General features: G+C 55.5%; 2 non-coding genes and 3 pseudogenes across 2 annotated transcripts; all 5 read left to right on the top strand.

The window, feature by feature from the left end:
• Positions 1-1,254, top strand: LOC146723869 (small subunit ribosomal RNA; annotated as a pseudogene; the record flags this gene model as incomplete).
• Positions 1,255-2,047: 793 nt separating this feature from the next.
• Positions 2,048-2,203, top strand: LOC146723868 (5.8S ribosomal RNA). The gene has a single exon (XR_014924324.1). It is a non-coding gene; the product is annotated as a 5.8S ribosomal RNA (ribosomal RNA).
• Positions 2,204-4,339: 2,136 nt separating this feature from the next.
• Positions 4,340-5,437, top strand: LOC146723867 (small subunit ribosomal RNA; annotated as a pseudogene).
• Positions 5,438-6,246: 809 nt separating this feature from the next.
• Positions 6,247-6,401, top strand: LOC146723866 (5.8S ribosomal RNA). Its single transcript, XR_014924323.1, has one exon. It is a non-coding gene; the product is annotated as a 5.8S ribosomal RNA (ribosomal RNA).
• A 1,034-nt stretch (positions 6,402-7,435) lies between these two features.
• Positions 7,436-9,401, top strand: LOC146723865 (large subunit ribosomal RNA; annotated as a pseudogene; the record flags this gene model as incomplete).

The raw sequence follows: 9,401 nt of genomic DNA, 5'->3' as shown, positions 1-9,401 counted from the left end.
ACTATACCGCATAACTCTTCTCTTTCGTTTTCACTCGTTTTCACATTCACTTCCTGTACCTTTTCAATCACGCTCTTTTCAACATTTTTTCGCACTCACGCTCGCATAGCTCATTCCACTTTCCGCCGTAGGCTAAATCCCGACTCGCTCGACGCATACACTCATCCAGTTTCCCCTGTATTCTCTCATTTTTTGCACAACATTTTCATCATCTGTTCCTCATATTCTCCCACAATGTCCAGTATTTTCTCACTCGCACTCTTTGAAATTTTGTTCGTCTCCGTAAACAGAAATTTACGGAGTCTCGCACCAATTACTCTCATACACGCTATTTCACTCACTTCCGCAACGCTCTCATTCTCTCCCTCATTCATTAATCAAGAACGAAAGTTAGAGGTTCGAAGGCGATCAGATACCGCCCTAGTTCTAACCATAAACGATGCCAGCTAGCGATCCGCCGAAGTTCCTCCGATGACTCGGCGGGCAGCTTCCGGGAAACCAAAGCTTTTGGGTTCCGGGGGAAGTATGGTTGCAAAGCTGAAACTTAAAGGAATTGACGGAAGGGCACCACCAGGAGTGGAGCCTGCGGCTTAATTTGACTCAACACGGGAAACATCACCAGGCCCAGACACCGGAAGGATTGACAGATTGATAGCTCTTTCTTGATTCGGTGGGTGGTGGTGCATGGCCGTTCTTAGTTGGTGGAGCGATTTGTCTGGTTAATTCCGATAACGAACGAGACTCTAGCCTGCTAAATAGGCGTACCTTATGGTATCGCGAAGGCCCCCGGCTTCGGCTGGCGGGTTTTTACTACCAACGTACAAACAAATCTTCTTAGAGGGACAGGCGGCTTCTAGCCGCACGAGATTGAGCAATAACAGGTCTGTGATGCCCTTAGATGTTCTGGGCCGCACGCGCGCTACACTGAAGGAATCAGCGTGTGTTCCCTGGCCGAAAGGCCCGGGTAACCCGCTGAACCTCCTTCGTGCTAGGGATTGGGGCTTGCAATTGTTCCCCATGAACGAGGAATTCCCAGTAAGCGCGAGTCATAAGCTCGCGTTGATTACGTCCCTGCCCTTTGTACACACCGCCCGTCGCTACTACCGATTGAATGATTTAGTGAGGTCTTCGGACTGGTGCGCGGCAATGTCTCGGCATTGCCGATGTTGCCGGGAAGATGACCAAACTTGATCATTTAGAGGAAGTAAAAGTCGTAACAAGGTTTCCGTAGGTGAACCTGCGGAAGGATCATTAACGTTCCGGAGGTCCTGCTCTGCGTCGAGAGTCCTCTCTTTTGGGAGAGACGCGCGCTCGCAGCAGTCGGCGACTGAATGGACGCGCTGAAAAGGCGCTCTCAGAGAAAAAGAAAATAACGGATTTGACGGAATTTGTTGTTGTGTTTTGATATAACGACGGACGCCGTCGCGCCTCTCTGACCGAAAGTAGTCGGCAAGCAGAGCAGCGCGCCCGGCGGTGTTCGACGACGATTCGGAGCGAGACGCTTCGCGATCACGCTCGTGTGTGTGCCATTCTCCGGCCACACACACACAGAGCGTCGATTCGGCGTTGAGCGCGAACCGGTGGTAACCTATGCCCGCGCACGCGTGTGTGCAGCACCCACGACGTTCGTCGACGCGCGCCCTCCCCGTTGTCGCGGGGCAGCGGTCAGCGTGCCGAGAACACACGGTGTGCGACCGCGAGTGCCGAGCGAGAGGACCCCCATATATTATTATAATATATATATAACACAGAGAAGGGATCGATGATATTTCGACCAATCTGTCAACTGTGTCGGTCCGACGGTTTCCTTCAAAGAGCTTCCGCCCCGGCTCTCCCGTTGCGGAGAGAGACGCTCCGAACGAGAAACACACAACTCTATCTTTGTGCCGTAGCCTTCCCTGGCGGGAGGCGGCGGTCCGCGCGCGTCCTCGGCTGATTGAAGAGCCACCACGATTATTCTCTCTCTCTCTCTCGTCCGAGAGAAGAGACCACGATGGTTGAACGAGAAGCGCGTTTTTCTCTCGCGAACGCAAAAATTTCGAACGATTACCCTGAACGGTGGATCACTTGGCTCGTGGGTCGATGAAGAACGCAGCTAATTGCGCGTCAACTGTGAACTGCAGGACACATGAACATCGACCATTTCGAACGCACATTGCGGTCCACGGATACAATTCCCCGGACCACGCCTGGCTGAGGGTCGTTTTAGTACCCCTAAACTGCTTGCGCCCGAAAAGCGCGCACGGCCACGACGCGGGCGACCAGAGAATGGCGCGCGCGTCGCCTGTGCCCTGTGCAACAGCTTACAATGGGCGTACGAGCGATCGTTGGACGTTCGTACACCCCTTTGACAGGCCTGGACGCTCTCCCGCGGGTCTGCGGGAGACCGATCCCGTTTGGCGACGCTACTGCTTTGGTTCCCCTTAGGACCCTCGAAACACGGCCAAAAGGGGTCTAACATGTACGCTACGTCTTGGGAACTTGTCGCGAGACCTAAAGGCGATGAAAGTGAAGTCGGCCCGGCCCTCCCCTAGGGGGATGGGCCCCCGTCCGATGCGGCCCGCATCCCGGGGGCGTCCGTTCTATCGCGAAGAGGCGCACCCAGAGCGTACCGTGGGACCCGAAAGAGGTGAACTATGCCTGGTCAGGAAAGTCCGGGGAAACCTGATGGACGTCCGTAGCATTTTGAGTGCAAATCGATCGTCGAACTGGGTAATAGGGGGGAAAAAATATCGAACCACTAGTAGCTGGTTCCCTCAAGTTTCCCTGGATCTGGCACGCGGCCCTTTCCGCCGAACGCGCGCGCGTCCCTCTGGGGAAAAGCGAATGATTGAGGCTGGGGGCCCAAAAAACCTCCACTTTCTTGAAACTTTAAAAAGGGTGGGGATTCTCTGGCTTTCTTGAATTATGAAGCCACGAGCATCTCGATCAGAGTGCCAAATGGGCCAGTTTTGGTAAGCAGAATGCCGCCTGTGGGATGAACCAACGCAGAGTTGCGCCCACTCGACGCTCATGGGACAACATTAAAGGCGTTGTTGCTTAAGACAGCAGGACGGTGGCCATGGAGTCGGAATCCGCTAAGGATGTGAAAAAACCCCCTCACCCGCCGAAGCAACTAGCCCTGAAATGGATGGCGCTGAAGCGTCGAGCCTATACTCTGCCGCACCCCGGGGGGGGGGGGGGGGGGGGGGGGGGGGGGGGGGGGGGGGGGGGGGGGGGGGGGGGGGGGGGGGGGGGGGGGGGGGGGGGGGGGGGGGGGGGGGGGGGGGGGGGGGGGGGGGGGGGGGGGGGGGGGGGGGGGGGGGGGGGGGGGGGGGGGGGGGGGGGGGGGGGGGGGGGGGGGGGGGGGGGGGGGGGGGGGGGGGGGGGGGGGGGGGGGGGGGGGGGGGGGGGGGGGGGGGGGGGGGGGGGGGGGGGGGGGGGGGGGGGGGGGGGGGGGGGGGGGGGGGGGGGGGGGGGGGGGGGGGGGGGGGGGGGGGGGGGGGGGGGGGGGGGGGGGGGGGGGGGGGGGGGGGGGGGGGGGGGGGGGGGGGGGGGGGGGGGGGGGGGGGGGGGGGGGGGGGGGGGGGGGGGGGGGGGGGGGGGGGGGGGGGGGGGGGGGGGGGGGGGGGGGTTTTTTTTTTTTTTTTTTTTTTTTTTTTTTTTTTTTTTTTTTTTTTTTTTTTTTTTTTTTTTTTTTTTTTTTTTTTTTTTTTTTTTTTTTTTTTTTTTTTTTTTTTTTTTTTTTTTTTTTTTTTTTTTTTTTTTTTTTTTTTTTTTTTTTTTTTTTTTTTTTTTTTTTTTTTTTTTTTTTTTTTTTTTTTTTTTTTTTTTTTTTTTTTTTTTTTTTTTTTTTTTTTTTTTTTTTTTTTTTTTTTTTTTTTTTTTTTTTTTTTTTTTTTTTTTTTTTTTTTTTTTTTTTTTTTTTTTTTTTTTTTTTTTCCCAAAGGGCCGCTCAGCGAGGACAGAAACCCCTAGAGCAAAAAGGGGAAAACTGCTTATCTCGATGTTTTATACGCATAGAGACTGCGAAAGCACGGCCTATCGATCTTTTTGGGTTGAAGAGTTTTCGCAGAGGGTCAGAAAATTACCACAGGGATAACTGTTGTGGCGGCAAGCGTTCATAGCGACGGGCGTTTTTTTACCTTCGATGTCGGCCTTCCCATCATTGCGAAACAAATTCGCCAAGCGTCGATTGTTCACCCCAAAGGGAAAGTGAGCGGGTTTAGACCGTCTGAGACAGGTTAGTTTTAAAAACCAAAAGATGCTAGTCATTTCGATAGTAAAACCTGTCATACGAGAGGAACCCCAGGTTGGACATTTGGTTTACGCACTCGGCGAGCGGCCGGGTGCAACTACCATCCGGGATTATCCTGAACGCCCTCAAGGCCTATCCCTTATGAAGGGGGCAAAGAATCTCTAGGAGTCTGTTTAGTCGAAAGGCAATTTGTTCGTCTCCGTAGAAACAGGAATTTACGGGTCTTGACCAACCAATTACTTCTCATACACGCTATATCACTCACTTTCCGCAACGCTCTCATTCTCTCCCTCATTCATTAATCAAGAACGAAAGTTAGAGGTTCGAAGGCGATCAGATACCGCCCTAGTTCTAACCATAAACGATGCCAGCTAGCGATCCGCCGAAGTTCCTCCGATGACTCGGCGGGCAGCTTCCGGGAAACCAAAGCTTTTGGGTTCCGGGGGAAGTATGGTTGCAAAGCTGAAACTTAAAGGAATTGACGGAAGGGCACCACCAGGAGTGGAGCCTGCGGCTTAATTTGACTCAACACGGGAAACCTCACCAGGCCCAGACACCGGAAGGATTGACAGATTGATAGCTCTTTCTTGATTCGGTGGGTGGTGGTGCATGGCCGTTCTTAGTTGGTGGAGCGATTTGTCTGGTTAATTCCGATAACGAACGAGACTCTAGCCTGCTAAATAGGCGTACCTTATGGTATCGCGAAGGCCCCCGGCTTCGTACTGGCGGGTTTTTACTATCCAACGTTACAAACAAATCTCTGAGATGGGAGAAAGGCGGTCGTCGTAGCCCGCACGAGGACCTTGAGCAATACACAGGTCTGTGAGGTGAGTACCTTAGATGTTCTGGGCCGCACGCGACGCCTACACTTGCAAGGACATCAGCGTGTGGTCCATTGGCCGAAAGCGCCCGGGTAACATCGGCTGAACCTCCTTCGTGCTAGGATTGGGGCTTGCGCAATTGTTCCCCTGAACGACGGCAATTCCCAGTAATTCGCTGAGTCATAAGCTCGCCGTTGATTACGTCCCTGCCCTTTGTACACCACCGCCCGTCGCTACTACCGATGAATGATTTAGTGAGGTCTTCGGACTGGTGCGCGGCAATGTCTCGGCATTGCCGATGTGCCGGGAAATGACCAAACTTGATCATTTAGAGGAAGTAAAGTCGTAACAAGGTTTCCGTAGGTGAACCTGCGGAAGGATCATTAACGTTCCGGAGGTCCTGCTCTGCGTCGAGAGTCCTCTCTTTTGGGAGAGACGCGCGCTCGCAGCAGTCGGCGACTGAATGGACGCGCTGAAAAGGCGCTCTCAGAGAAAAAAGAAAAATAACGGATTTGACGGAATTTGTTGTTGTGTTTTGATATAACGACGGACGCCGTCGCGCCTCTCTGACCGAAAGTAGTCGGCAAGCAGAGCAGCGCGCCCGGCGGTGTTCGACGACGATTCGGAGCGAAGACGCTTCGCGATCACGCTCGTGTGTGTGCCATTCTCCGGCCACACACACACAGAGCGTCGATTCGGCGTTGAGCGCGAACCGGTGGTAACCTATGCCCGCGCACGCGTGTGTGCAGCACCCACGACGTTCGTCGACGCGCGACCTACCCGTTGTCGCGGGGCAGCGGTCAGCGTGCCGAGAACACACGGTGTGCGACCGCGAGTGCCGAGCGAGAGGACCCCCATATATTATTATAATATATATATAACACAGAGAAGGGATCGATGATATTTCGACCAATCTGTCAACTGTGTCGGTCCGACGGTTTCTTCAAAGAGCTTCCGCCCCGGCTCTCCCGTTGCGGGAGAGACGCTCCGAACGAGAAACACACAACTCTATCTTTGTGCCGTAGCCTTCCCTGGCGGGAGGCGGCGGTCCGCGCGCGTCCTCGGACGCGCGCGGACAGGCTGATCGAAGAGCCACCACGATTATTCTCTCTCTCTCGTCCGAGAGAAGAGACCACGATGGTTGAACGAGAAGCGCGTTTCTTCGCGAACGCAAAAATTTCGAACGATTACCCTGAACGGTAGATCACTTGGCTCGTGGGTCGATGAAGAACGCAGCTAATTGCGCGTCAACTTGTGAACTGCAGGACACATGAACATCGACATTTCGAACGCACATTGCGGTCCACGGATACAATTCCCGGACCACGCCTGGCTAAGGGTCGTTTTAGTACCCCTAAACTGCTTGCGTCCGAAAAGCGCGCACGGCCACGACGCGGGCGACCAGAGAATGGCGCGCGCGTCGCCTGTGCCCTGTGCAACGCTTACAATGGGCGTACGAGCGATCGTTGGACGTTCGCCCGAGGTGTCTGTGCCGCGCCGACCGGCCGCGGTGCAAATCCTGGCGTCGTCTGAAATGACACACCGAAATAATAATAATGAGGAGGAGAAGCGCACAAGCGTGTAAAACGTTGGCGAACGCGCGCCCAGAGAATGCTGCGCGAATTAAGAGGGGGAGCGTGTTTGTGTATCCAAGTCGTGTGTGTACGCGAGAGCCGAGGAGAAATGGGATGAGAGTAAGAGCGCGCGCGAAGGGAGCAACAAACGGCCAAAAAAAGGGTCAGAACGGTGAATGGCACCGCTTTCCCTAGAGCGGCGCGTGCGTCGTTGTCTCCCGAAAGTAGGTAGCGCTTGTCTCACCGTCTCTCCTCTCCGTACATCACACAGACTGACCGGACTGCTCTCGCACTCTGTGCCGCGTCTCTCGGTGCGATAGCGCTCGCGCGTCTTATGCCGAGGCGCCCTTGCCCGCACACATAACGGTATTACGGAGAAATATACGGCGCGTCGTCGTCCGGCGGAGAGAGCATTCGTAATCCTTTACCTCTTTACGGAGAAGGGTTTTGAATCGCGAGCCGACCGCGTGTCCGAGTCCACGAAATTTTCGTAAAGCGAAAAAAGGGGACCGGCGCGCCGCGTCGTGTACTCGTCGAATCGATTCCGCCCGAATTTCGTATATAAAAGAGAAGGGAGAGCCGAGAATCTCGAACCCCGCGATATATCGTCTCCATTACCACCAACGAGTGTGTGTGCGGTTAGCGCCCCGGCGATTTGCCTTCTCGCGTATTTCGTGTGCTGCCGCTGCTGCTCTCTCGTTCGACGCTCTCTCTCTCTCTCCCTCTTATAATATATATTATAGAGGAGAGACGACGATGAGCGACGCGGAGGAGGCAAACGGCTACGAAAACTCACTATGCGACGACCTCAGAGCAGGCGAGATTACCCGCTGAATTTAAGCATATTATTAAGCGGAGGAAAAGAAACTAACCAGGATTTCCTTAGTAGCGGCGAGCGAACAGGAAAGAGCCCAGCACCGAATCCCGCGGTTCCGCCGCAGGGAAATGTGGTGTTTGGGAGGATCCGCTTATCCCGAGGTGCCGCGTCGCGTCCAAGTCCATCTTGAATGGGGCCACTTACCCGTAGAGGGTGCCAGGCCCGTAGCGACCGGTGCGCGCCTCGGGAGGATCTCTCCTTAGAGTCGGGTTGCTTGAGAGTGCAGCTCTAAGTGGGTGGTAAACTCCATCTAAGGCTAAATACGACCACGAGACCGATAGCGAACAAGTACCGTGAGGGAAAGTTGAAAAGAACTTTGAAGAGAGAGTTCAAGAGTACGTGAAACCGTTCAGGGGTAAACCTAAGAAACCCAAAAGATCGAACGGGGAGATTCATCGTCAGCGGCGCTGGCTTCGCGTCGGTCGGCGATGTCCCGCGGAGTCCTTGCGGCTCGCGCGCGGGCACGCTACCGTGCGCCGATGTCCGGCGCTCGTCGTCGTGCACTTCTCCCCAAGTAGAACGTCGCGACCCGCTGGGTGTCGGTCTACGGCCCGGGTGCGGTGTCTGTCGCGTCGCCGGTAAAACGGCACGCGACAAACCCTCGGTCGCCCGGCCGGCTGCTCGGCGGTACGCGCAAGGTATCAGGCCGCACTATTCACGGTGCGTCGAGACCGTCGCAAGCGCGCGCCACGGTACTCGGAGGTTACGGACTTCGCGCCGTCCCCGGTCCTGGCCCGCTGTTGGTTACAGTACGGTACACCTTCGACAGGCCTGCGAACGTCTCCCGCGGTCTCGCGGGAGACCGATACCGGTCGGCGACGCTACTGCTTTGGGTACTCTTAGGACCCGTCTTGAAACACGGACCAAGGAGTCTAACATGTACGCGAGTCATTGGGACTTGTCGCGAGACCTAAAGGCGTAATGAAAGTGAAGGTCGGCCCTGGCCGTCGACCTAGGGAGGATGGGCCGCGTCGCGATGCGGCCTCGCACTCCCGGGGCGTCTCGTTCTCATCGCGAGAAGAGGCGCACCCAGAGCGTACACGTTGGGACCCGAAAGATGGTGAACTATGCCTGGTCAGGACGAAGTCAGGGGAAACCCTGATGGAGGTCCGTAGCGATTCTGACGTGCAAATCGATCGTCGGAACTGGGTATAGGGGCGAAAGACTAATCGAACCATCTAGTAGCTGGTTCCCTCCGAAGTTTCCCTCAGGATAGCTGGCACTCGGCCGTTCCGCACGGAACGCGCGCGAGTCTCATCTGGTAAAGCGAATGATTAGAGGCCTTGGGGCCGAAACGACCTCAACCTATTCTCAAACTTTAAATGGGTGAGATCTCTGGCTTTCTTGAATTATGAAGCCACGAGCATCTTCGGATCAGAGTGCCAAGTGGGCCATTTTTGGTAAGCAGAACTGGCGCTGTGGGATGAACCAAACGCAGAGTTAAGGCGCCCAACTCGACGCTCATGGGACACCATGAAAGGCGTTGGTTGCTTAAGACAGCAGGACGGTGGCCATGGAAGTCGGAATCCGCTAAGGAGTGTGTAACAACTCACCTGCCGAAGCAACTAGCCCTGAAAATGGATGGCGCTGAAGCGTCGAGCCTATACTCTGCCGTCAGCGGCAAGTGGGGCGGCAACCGGGAGCGGGCGTTAGTCTTCTCTCTCGCGTCGTCACGAAGCCCTGACGAGTAGGAGGGTCGCGACGGTGAGCGCAGAAGGGTCTGGGCGCGAGCCTGCCTGAGCCGCCGTCGGTGCAGATCTTGGTGGTAGTAGCAAATACTCCAGCGAGGCCCTGGAGGACTGACGTGGAGAGGGTTTCGTGTGAACAGCCGTTGCACACGAGTCAGTCGATCCTAAGCCCTAGGAGAAATCCTATGTCAATGACGGCGTACA

This window comes from Nylanderia fulva, unplaced genomic scaffold (genome assembly GCF_048542155.1).
Source record: "Nylanderia fulva isolate GAGA-0341 unplaced genomic scaffold, ASM4854215v1 Scaffold1626, whole genome shotgun sequence".
Taxonomy (NCBI): Eukaryota; Metazoa; Arthropoda; class Insecta; order Hymenoptera; family Formicidae; genus Nylanderia; species Nylanderia fulva.
This window is presented reverse-complemented; position numbering and strand designations above follow the sequence as displayed.